At 37.8% G+C, this 11,977-nt stretch overlaps 1 protein-coding gene across 4 annotated transcripts in view; it reads right to left on the reverse strand.

The window, feature by feature from the left end:
- The window catches only part of agrn (agrin), a 285,064-nt gene that overhangs the window by 174,855 nt on the left and 98,232 nt on the right, over positions 1 to 11,977 (reverse strand). The window lies entirely within an intron of this gene.

Raw genomic sequence — 11,977 nt, forward strand, 5'->3', positions numbered from 1 at the left:
ATATATATATATATATATATACACACACACACACACATCAACAGTAAATCCTCTCTCTATATATAAAAGAACAACAGTAATAGAAAATGCAGAACTGGAATGAACGATGGTTCCAAATAAATAAAAAAAATGCAATTGGAAGCAACAGGCAAAAACATAAAAAAAGACAAATATTAATCTTCGTGACACCATGCCATGCTTTTATTCATCTGTCACACTGTAAAAAATGAAAGCAAAAATGAGCAAAAATGAATATTCAGTAGAAGTGAAAATTAATATACTGGCAAAAGATCAGTGGGAAATGTGTTTTTAATCCATTGCATTATTTCACTAGGTTTCTCGCCTATGAATGTTTATTTCATGCTCTAAGCCACATAATGAGGTCAACAGCACAGAGAGCTAATGCTTCTTTTTAAAACCCCCCACCTTCAATACTGACTGGCATATCCACAATGGATGTTCATCTTCACAAAGAAGCCAGTACATATTATCAATTATTTATATGCTTGGTTTCTTAACCCTCCCCTTGCTGGATACCTGTCATGCGGACACACACACACACACACACACACACACATGTTTACAAGGTTATACTCCGTTCCACATCAGGGGCCATTTATCTCTTTGAACACAGCCTATTCGTTGACTTTATTGGGGGCCCGTGGAATTGAGCCCCTGATGTACATAGCAGAGAACACGGGGTCAGCCGGGCCTCCAGCACAGGGCTCTAGGTTCACTCACCAGCTGTGGTGCAGCTCCCCTAAACAACACCCACACTCCACCAGGGCCATTAATCTCCCTTCAGCCTGACACGTAGACTAAGAAATGCATTTAGCAAAGACAACTGGGCATCTAGTGACATTCATGCGGGCTACAATGACCTGAAACCCCCATCAAATAATAAGGAGACAGAAGAGAGCGCCACATCCGGTCGATTCTACACACCCTCTGTCATGACTCGAATAAGACCTAATTTGACTTCAAAGCACTCCTTAATGCATCTTTAATGTGCATGCTATCTCAGAAGGTTAACATCTCTCTCAGTGTGCTCTCTCAGCTGGCAACTTCCATTAAGAAACAACCACAAACTCTCTGCACTTCCCGCACTTTCATGACGAGCAACCTCAAGGCTTTTCATCGGCTTCTGCTTGTTCCTTGTGCCATGTTTCTGGTATGATGCATGTGTGCTCATTTCAGGATTGAAGGGATAGGAATAAAGCATAGAGCGGTGCACTTCATGTATTTTAAAAGAGTGGTGGTTATGATATGAGAAATTTAAAAGACATTCACTTTCAAGTGTCTTCAGTGAAGTTTCGGATTCAGATTTTTGCCAGAGAACAAAATCCATCAATCCATCTAAACTTCTATCTATCTATCTATCTATCTATCTATTAAAATACCCATCTCCTTTCCCATACATTTACCTGTGCATCAAACTATCCTTCTATTCATCTACCCATTTATCTATTCAAACATCCATCTATCCATTCAACTCTTCATTCATCCAACCATTCAAACATCCATCTCTCTCCACTTACCAATCCATCCATTCATCCATCTCCAAAAATATTTTAAGGTGACACCTCAGTGAAGAGGACACATCTTTGTCTTTTCATCAACATCTCAACAATGGTTTAACCAAAGGAGAAACAGTTTCCTCCAACCCTCATAATACCTCATTCTTAGACATTGAGGTTCCTTCACAGCAGCTGGCTGAATGTCTTATTGTATGGACTATCATCAATAAATTAGGCTGTTTTGATTATGAGCAGATCCCCCCAAGTGCTCAACTCATTACACTACACTGCACATGCAGTCAAAAAATCTGTCAGGAAAAATAGACACGAGACAGCGCAGGAGATAAAGAGGGAGGTGGAGACTGCCACCAGACTATGAGTGAGAGTGAGCTAACTGCACCTCCAGCCAGATCTGCTCTGGTTTCCTACAGCTGGGAGTTCCTTACTCCACCGCGCTGTCATATGGCTTGCAACAATAGAAAGAGACGCCACCCCACCAAAAAAAAAAAGTGGGAAAGTGGGGATTTTTCCTTCATGCTGTCTGCCGAGTGCCGATGTAACTGTAACAGAGACATTACCCATGGGAAATGACATCAGCGTAATTTAACGTGAGAACACATCTGCCGACTGGCCTGCTGCTTGGTGAGGCACACCGCCTGTCGACAATGCATCCAGGTGTGAGCTATCACACAGATGAAGCTGTTTGTTCAATATCTACAGTCAATTTCTACGGACTCGGCTACCCAAAACCATATGGCGAGATTCCAATCCTGATTTCCACTGAATGTTAATCAATCTAGTAGTTTTGTTGTTAGCAATTCGAGTTTTGAGACTCTCTCATATGGTTCTTTTTGGTTTCCTACAGCCCATGGGCTTCATCCGACAGATGTCCAAATCAAATCACTGTCAATCTGCCAGATTCAAACTGTCCATTTTGCTGCTCTGCTATAACTGATCCTTATCCAAACAAGTCTGAGGAAACGGATGGATAGTTATTATTCAAAGCTTATGTTTGCCTCAACTGTGGTTTAATACCACCTTGATGAAAACGACAGCAATTAACGCTGGGCAATACAATAGGCGATACCATGCGACTGTGGGAATGAGTCAACCAGCTGACATTTTATTATAACTTCATTATATAATTGCTTCAAATGTGGCTTATTCAGTAATATTTATAAACTATAAACATGATTGGTACATAATAAAAAGCCTTTGATGCAAATGTCATTATCATTTATTATGAACAGCCTAACTTTTCTGTTTGTGTCCTAAAAAAAATAAATAAAATACAATAAAAAAAATAAGGACACACCATTATTAAAATTCTGGCCAATACCATAAGTTAGTATTTTAAATTATGTCTGATAATCAATTAAATGGCCAACATTTTAATTGGATACTACTTTGTCTAAACAAGTTTAAATAATTTTGTTTAAATAAACATAAGCATCACATTGCTACAAATGTACAGTATGAAAAATGTATTTTCGTTTTGCTAAAAAATACATTTAACAGTCTCTTTTATTACGTTTTAGGACCATTCTTCTATTTGAATAATTCAAAAGGAGTTCTGCTCCATAAATGCGATTTTTAAATCTGATCTTTATCTGTTAGCACAGTGCAAGAGCCTCTTCCACTCTAGTTCACTGCTATCTATATTGTAGAGGTCACTGGAGAGGTCTCTCTATCTCTCTATCTATTGTGTGTATGTATGTGTATGTGTGTGTGTCCTTAGTGCAATCCACTAAAGACCACGGCAGATAAAGTACAATAACCCTAATCCTTCTTTCCTTACCCAGTCCTCACCCTAATACCTATTAGTCGATGTGTGCTCAGCACACAGCCGTATACCGTACATCACATATTGATTTTGGTTGAGGATACCCACTGCCACTCAGGTTAAGTGCTTTAGGACTGATGAAAACCACCATCACATAAATCCAGCCTTCTCCCATATATCAAGGAAACAGTGAATAAATCATTCCAGAGGAAGATTTCATTACTCAGACGTTTCTCTTTCATTGCTCACGAAAGTTAATTAAGTTCTTTAGTTATGTTGTCTAGTGATGCACAATATATCAATTCCATATGGGATATTGACGGATTTCATTTATTGGTATCAGCCAATAATGCTTATTATTATGCTTATTTTTACATTTAGATTACATTTACCATCATTTAACACTCACAAAATGGGAAAGTTGATCCAAAAATAAAAATTCTGTCATCATTTAGGCTCACCCTCCAAGTTGTTCCAAACCTGTATGGTTTCTTTTTTCTGCTGAACACATAAAAAAAAGATATTCTAAAGAATGTTAGTAATCAAACATTCCAACATTGTTCAAAATAGCTTTTTTTATGTGTTCACCAGAAGAAAGAAACTCATACAGCTTGGAGGGTGAGTAAATGATGAACAAGTACAATGTAAACTTTAGCAGATTACAAAATAAATATCAATTTTTCAATCCGTATATTGTATTTTTTGATGTCTAAATATACTTTTATCATTTAAAATTATTAATTTGATTTATTTTTCATTTTAATGTTTAGAATTAAAGTGAATAATTAATAATATGAATAAAATAAAAAGATAAATGAGACAACTGTATAATAGAATAGAATAGAATAGAATTTCTCCAACTGATGAGAAACAAGAAGTTCACACTAAAATTTCAGACTCTGATATCCTGAAAATCTGAACACAGTTTGAAACACTGTTGAAATCTCATTCCAAACTCTAGAAGAGACAATTTGAGATTATTTAGTTCGTTTTTTGTCTGAGACACAGCCTCAAGCCAATTTGCGCTCCATTTAATCTCACGACTGTCTAGGAGAACAGATGAGATATTTAGAGAGATCTACCATCACATGTATTTCCAGATTCCCCAACCGCTTCCCTCCCCACCACGAAACCACCTGCCTTAGCAAAGATGTGCATGCAAGGACGATTCTTCTCCCACAGCTGGATGTTCAGCTCTGGGTGGAGCGAGCTCATTACCCTCCCACTCAGACTGCTCCTCACTCCGGGACCAAGCTGTTGAACACAGGCAGGAGCGCAGCTGCCCCGGGCTGAGAGCTGGGTCTCTGGGAACGGGCCAGGCGCTGCGTACTAATGGAGAAGAACTAACCAGCAACAGCATTTACAGCCACTCATTCATCAGCATGCTGTTTTCCCCTCTCATCATGGTAACTACAATAATGATTGCAGCATTTAATACTTGCCATGCTCCAGCACCCCACTCTTTATTCGTTCTTTATTTTCCACAATGCTTTCTTAATGGTCCTTATGGGGGCAGTTGAGCTGGAACGACCAGAGACTGCACGACCAGCAGAGAGTGACTGTTTTTTGGAGACTTGCTTGACTTTGGCTGTGTTTGACACCGGGCTTCATGGGAGCTGGCATCCATGACAGACAGGGACTGTGTGATTGAACGTCGTGGGGTTCTTTGAAGGGCTGCTGAAGCAACGTGCCAAAACAGAGACTGCACGACCAGCAGAGAGTGACTGTTTTTTGGAGACTTGCTTGACTTTGGCTGTGTTTGACACCGGGCTTCATGGGAGCTGGCATCCATGACAGACAGGGACTGTGTGATTGAACTTGCAGGTAATGCAGGTGGCAGCAGCAGCTGTGGAACTAAACTTGAGGACTATGGCAAGCTTGGTCCAAATTGAGCAACACACAGCAGTGCTTCCCAACTGGATTTGATTAAGGATGCACAAATATTGATATTACAAAAGAAATGGGCTGATGAGCATTTTCATATGGACTATAACTGATAAATGCCAAATATAAAACAATCTACACTATTTTGTAAAAATAATTAAAACATTTGTAAAACTATGCAAGTTTATTAAAATACTTAAAGTACACATGTTTTTGAAATAATTAAAAAACTTAAAAATCCAATATCTGCAAATATGTACATCCAATGAGAACTGATAATGATTATTTAGGGATGTCATTTAAAAAAACAATAAGATGATGATAGTTATCATGTTAGTTATAAGGCCTATTACTTATTAATGGCAAATATAAATATCTATAATATTTTGTCAAAATAAATAAATTTACAACTGTGCAAGTTCAAAAATATTTTTAAATAATTAAAATACGTAGAAATCCAATATCTGTCAATATGTGTATTTAATGAGAACTGATCATGATTATTTAGGGATGCACTAATACAAAAAACAATAAAGATGATGATAATTATCAAGGCCTATAACTGATAGATGCCAAATATCAAAATCTATACTATTTGGTCAAAATAAATAAAAAATATTATAAATGTAAAAAAGTTTTGAAATAATTAAAATATTTAAAAATACAATATCAGCTAATATGTATATTCAATAACAAGTGATAATGATTATTTATGGATGCACTGATATTACAAAACCAATTTTCATGTTATGCCCTATAACCGATAACTGACGAATATAAAAATCGATACTATTTCATCAAAATAGATAAAAAATAAAATAATAAAAAACTATGCAAGTTAATTAATTGTTAGAGTATGTTGTTGTTTTAAATAATTAAAATATTTAAAAATCCAATTTTGATGGATTTGCATAGCCAATAGCAACTGAAAACATTATAGTACCGATATATCGTGCATAATTATATTTATATACTGCATATATTATTATTATTATTAATTAATGAATTAACTAATTAATTAGTTAGTTAGTTAATTATAAACTTTATGGTTCTTAACATTGTTGTAAAAAATGCTCCAAAGAACTCCATTGGCATTATTTTTCCCCCTGCTGAATAGACTTTAGATGCACCAGAACCACTTGCCTACATCACACTATAGAGAACAGATGAGCACTTCTGCAGCTACAAAACTTGTAAGTGTCAGACAGATAAGCGAATGCTGTTATTAAATGTATATAAAAGGATGCACTTTGCGTTTAAATGTCATTAAGTAGTTCAACGCATGAAAAAAAATAATGGCATGCTGTTCTGAGCTTCTGTCTCCACACAAGCACCTTCACCAACATCTGCCTGGTGCACAGTTTCATCACGGAAACTTCTGGTGCAGCTCTGCAGTCCATTTATCTGCAAATCTACGCTTCAGACAATGCTTGTTTTCGGTTCAACCTCCACTATCAATAGCGGCCCAGATTCGCCTCACACAATTAACCTCTGCAGAATAGAGGCCAAATTCAGTCTGTTTTCCATCTACCTATAAATTAAGCAGAGGTGGAGAGGATGCAGTGATTGGATGACATGCAGAGCATCCCATTTTAGAAGAGCAAACACACTGGAGGACCAAATGGAAATTGTTTCGCATACAGTATAGACAAAACCCAGCTGCTCCTCAGCATATTCCAATGAATCAACCACTGCAAAGCAGCAAGTGCTCGGAGACCAAAGGAAGCGGTTCTTCATCCCATCTGGACATTTTTTTATCCATCTACAGCTTATTATGATTGCTGTTTCCACAGACATACACATCCACACACGAACTCAACCTAGCAATGGGCAATCTATTCACAAAAGCATTTAGAATATTTCAGAAAGTTTTGGGTTTAACCGAGGAAAGAATATCTCCAGTGTTTTATGTTTGCAGAATACTTCACACTCCGCTTTTATGAATATTACATTTCCTTGTGGAGGCCTAACAAGCTTGAGCAAAATATAAAAATCATGCTATATGGAGACCAGCTATTATGAAGTATTACCATTAAGGCATTCGAATAATACTATATAACCTCTACGGCTTATGTTCTACCATTATATAGCTCCATTTCCGAACACACTCCTCTCAAAATTATGCACACGCACAAAACGAAGCTTTTTCTCTTATCAATTCTGACAGTGACAAGCTATTATATGCAGGGACCGTTTCATTTGCATTTACAGTAATGAACTCTTTCTCTTCACCCTTTCATTTTTCCGTCTTTCGGCTCGTTCTCCAACGTGCCAGATCTTCTTGGAGGGCAGAAGGGAATCTTAATTGGCATACATCCTCATTTCTCGCAAGCCATCCGATGAGAAAAAAGGAGCTTTAATTATTTATTTTTCAAATCAAGAGCCTTGCAAAACCGGCTTCCACAAAACAGCCTTTTCATCCCTTCTCACATCAATCAGACAGATTTCAGAAAGTAGCTGTCAAAAGTGGGAGAAGCTTTATGCAGCTGTGTATCTGCAATCAGGCGCTGTGTGTATGAGAAGACAGGACAGGATTGTAGTGTTTTTTGAGGACTATGAGAGCATTGAATCCCCTGTCGAATCACTGGAGGCACTGGGGGCCTGGAGCTCACGGGGTCGTTTTGACACAGGTGTTCCAGAGACATGGGAAACGGGGTTGTGCCATCAGCTGATACAATCTGTCAGCAGTCTGAGACACTCAACACAGGAAGATAAGACAGATTCTTCTCACCTTGAGACTGGCTGCCTGCCCCTTTCTTCTCTCTTCCACAACTCTTCAAAGGCTAACTACAGCTAGTTGTACACTTTTTGAGAAGGGAAAAAAAAACACTTAGTGGCTGCCGATTGATAAAAGCCCTGCATGTTAAATAAATCTGCTCGGACAGTTTGCATTTCTCCTGCTTTTAATTATCCACTTTACGAAACAGAACAGACTCAATCATCTGAGAACGAGATCCACTATGAAAAAAAGCAGACAAAAATACACCCACACAGCTGCTTTTTGGAAGTGTACGACAATGATTGCTGTGCGTTTAAACATAACAGATGCCTCATCCATTATTCACCTGCAAACCAACAAAGAGCATCCACAATAACAACTGTGGACGAAGAATTTCCTCCAAGATTCTCTACGGACCCTGAGGAAAGAGGGAGATAGTGAGGGAAGACAAGGAGGAAAGATTGTAAGAGAGAAAAATAACAATGCTCTGCGTCTGGCGTGAACATGACCTCAGACTTGGCCAATGCAAACATTTGTTCTGCATGTAATCAGCAAACGTAAGCATGCTGCCAGAGAAACTGACTGACGCAAAAGCATTGAGCACGGTGGGAAGAAACAAAGGGTGATTTCACACTATACTTCATGTTGAATCATACTGAATGATTCAGTGATTCACTAGTGACCTGTTTTTTAACAGGTTTAACTGATTCATTAAAAAGCTCTATATTAAAAATTTATTGATTTACTCACAAGTAGACATGTGCTGGTATTCGGTAATGTGATATATCACGATAATGAATGTGCACGATATTGTTATCGTGGGCACTTCAAAATACTGAGAATAATTATTTATTACAAATTATTCCAAATTTTGAATGCATTTTAAGAATACTTTTCCCATCAACTGGTTTTGTTTCAGTCTTTGAAAACTGGATTTTTACAGAGGGGGAGGAAATTCAATACTATTATGTCGAAATTTAAGTTAAAGGGGTCCTATTATGTCTTTTCACTTTTTTAATTTTAGTCAGTGTGTAGTGTGTATGTTTGGGCATAAAAAAGATCTAGAAAGTTACAAATCTCAAAGTCCACTCCAAAGGGAGATATTTAGTTTTTTAAAAATCAATTTTCAAGAACTACAGCAAACGGCTCGTTTGGACTACAGCGTTTGTTTTCCGGGCTTTGTGATATCACAAAGCGGCTCATTGGAATATCATTACAAATAATTCCCGCCTACAGAAATTCGAATGGTTGGGGGGTGGGGAGGGGCGAGGTCGTGGTTAGAACGCTTGGTTGAGTGACTGCATCAGACGAGACGACGAAGAAGAAGTGCTGCTGCAGAGTTAGTACATCGAAGAAAACCAAGAAGAAGAGCTGCTGTGCTGTAGCCTCAAATTTCTGGCATGTCTAGAATAGGGCTGGGCAAAAAAATACAAATACGATTTTTCGATATATTGTTTTTTAAAATGTGGTCGATTCAATATCGATTCTCAAAGGCCACAAATCGATTGTTTTCAATATTTATTTCAGCAAACATTGAACATAAGATTTAAGATATCTTATTACTAGTCTAATCCACTAGATGTCACCCCCTTATTTGCCTTGCGCGATGTTACAACGGAGAGTACGTCATTCATTCATTGCTTAAAATGGCGGATCCAGGGCTCTACAGTGCAACCATTTCAGTTGCATTTGCGATTGAAAACTACTACGTGCGACTATGAAAATGTTTTTAGGAGCACCAGTGCGACTGACCCAGTCAGCATTATACTTGTGATTGCGCTCAGGGGAGCTTCAAAGGTTTCTACGTGTTTTTGCAGCGTTGAGTAATGCATCACAAAACAAAGACAGCATCTGTTTTCCATTCAAACACAGCGGTGTTTTGTTTATGAATGAACGCTTTTTTTAAATGAATCTAGTGAGTCAGTGATTCATGATTACCCATTCATAAAGAGCTGGCAGTTTGTTTCATTTTAAAAGTATCTTTTCAGTTATTTAAATCATTTAATATTTCTATATTCAAAATTTTATATTTAAAACATTAATATCATCATGAATTTATGGATTTAATTGCACTCATTCCACTTCTGAGCCTCATTAAATGTCTGAAAGTACACCAAGCCACTTTTGTGTTCTTCTGTGCCACCTCTACAAATTAATTTTGATAATACTGATTTAATTTGATTGGTAATTTATATTTCTTATTCTACTTGTTCTTATTCTGTCGTTTTAATTACAATTTTTAAAAGCTTATAAAATATAATTTTGTAAAGAATTTGACAAAAGATGACATACTTTTAATAAAGTTTTTTATTAAAGTTTTAATAAAGCCTTCACATAAAAAGTCAGAGGTATGGAAGTATTTTAGATTTCGCAAGCACGATGACAAAGATACTGTGGACAAGAACAAAGCTATATGCCAAACAGTTGATGGGCCCTATTGACTTGACTTCCATAGTATGGAGAAAAATATATGGAAGTCAATGGGGACCAAAATATCTTCTTTTGTGTTCAACAGAAGAAAAGAAATTCATATATGCATAAATGATGACAGAATTTTTATTTTTGTGCAAACTATCACCCAAAAGCCAGTATTAGTTTTCCTACACCGTTCATAGGCTTGCAGCCTCCACGTTACAGTTAATGCTGTGAGATTAACATAAAATAACCTGATCCTGTTTGATCAAGGCACGCGACTGTTCTGACTTGTCCAATTTTCAGCATCAGTTTTTCATCTTGCATCAAAATTCTGTCTATTCATTGTATGCATTTGAAATATATAGTGGGGTTTTGTTTTAGTGTACCCAAGTGTACCTAAAATAAAAAGTGTTTAATATACAGGTTTGTGGCTCTTAATTTCCTATTAATTAACCATTTGTAATCTTAAATTCACTGTTCATTTTGATAAATATAAGATTTGTATTAAATCTATATTCATTCATATAGTCAAATCGAATCGAGAATTGAAATCAAAAATCGGATCGAATATCGAATCGAAAATCGAAATCGAATCGAATAGAATTGGAACATCTGAATCGATACCCAGCCCTAGTCTAGAACAGCGGTTCTCATTTCCAGTCCTCGCGTACCCCCGCTCTGCACATTTTGTGTGTTTCTCTTATTTCTTCATACGTTTGTTATATTTGACTGTAAGTGCCCTGCGAAGTGGACATTACCAGATATTCCACCATGATTCCAGTTTGAAGGGAGCGTATATGTTCCATACAAAGGGCATTTAAGTGTGCGAGACATGAATTTAAATTGTATTTATTTACAGAGGTATATTATGTCCCACTTCACGCTTCTCTAGTAAGTTTTGTTTGTGTGTGAAGACGCTGCTGGCAGCGGCGGAGCGCAAATCTGTAAATGAATATTCCGAAGTGAAGTAAACTTCAACAGATTTCCCCTGCTCAGGGAGTAGGGAGCAATGGACACTGTGTAGGGACCATGTCAATCGGAACACGGTTCATGCACGGAGCTCACTTCTAACGAGATGATCTGAATCAGGTGTGTTAACAAAGAGAGACATGCAAAACATGCAGAGCGGGGGTACGCGAGGACTGGAATTGAGAACCGCTGGTCTAGAACAATTCTTACAAGTACAACTCGACGTAGCTGGGCGCTGCCGGTGTGCCTACACTCATAGAAAATAATGTATTTGAATTTTAAAGACGTGGTGCGACGCTGCGCTTCTCGTCCGGTGCGCGACCGCCTGAAACGCTGTTTTTTCACCTCCGTGCCCAAACGTCTTTGTTTGGGCTTCCGAAAGCGGATGATGTCAGGAAACAGTGGTTGCAATTTACTTTTTAACTCTGTTCCTGAGCATTATAACCCCAATTTGCTATTGTGTGCTGCGCATTTTACTGAGGACAGCTTCTACATCAGAGTGAGAAGTGACGGATTTGCCAAAAGGTTTTGTTGAAAGACGGCGCAAGGGGGCGTGGCAGTACTGAAACACCGTATAAGCTGTTCGCCAATCACAACGCACTGGGACAGCTAACCAATCACAACACATTTTGTTTTTCAGAAGGCGGACCTTCATCAAAGCCGGAACTAATCGTGCCGTTTGTACCAGCC

Source organism: Sinocyclocheilus grahami, unplaced genomic scaffold (genome assembly GCF_001515645.1).
Source record: "Sinocyclocheilus grahami isolate Dianchi unplaced genomic scaffold, SAMN03320097.WGS_v1.1 scaffold137.1, whole genome shotgun sequence".
NCBI classification, from domain to species: Eukaryota; Metazoa; Chordata; class Actinopteri; order Cypriniformes; family Cyprinidae; genus Sinocyclocheilus; species Sinocyclocheilus grahami.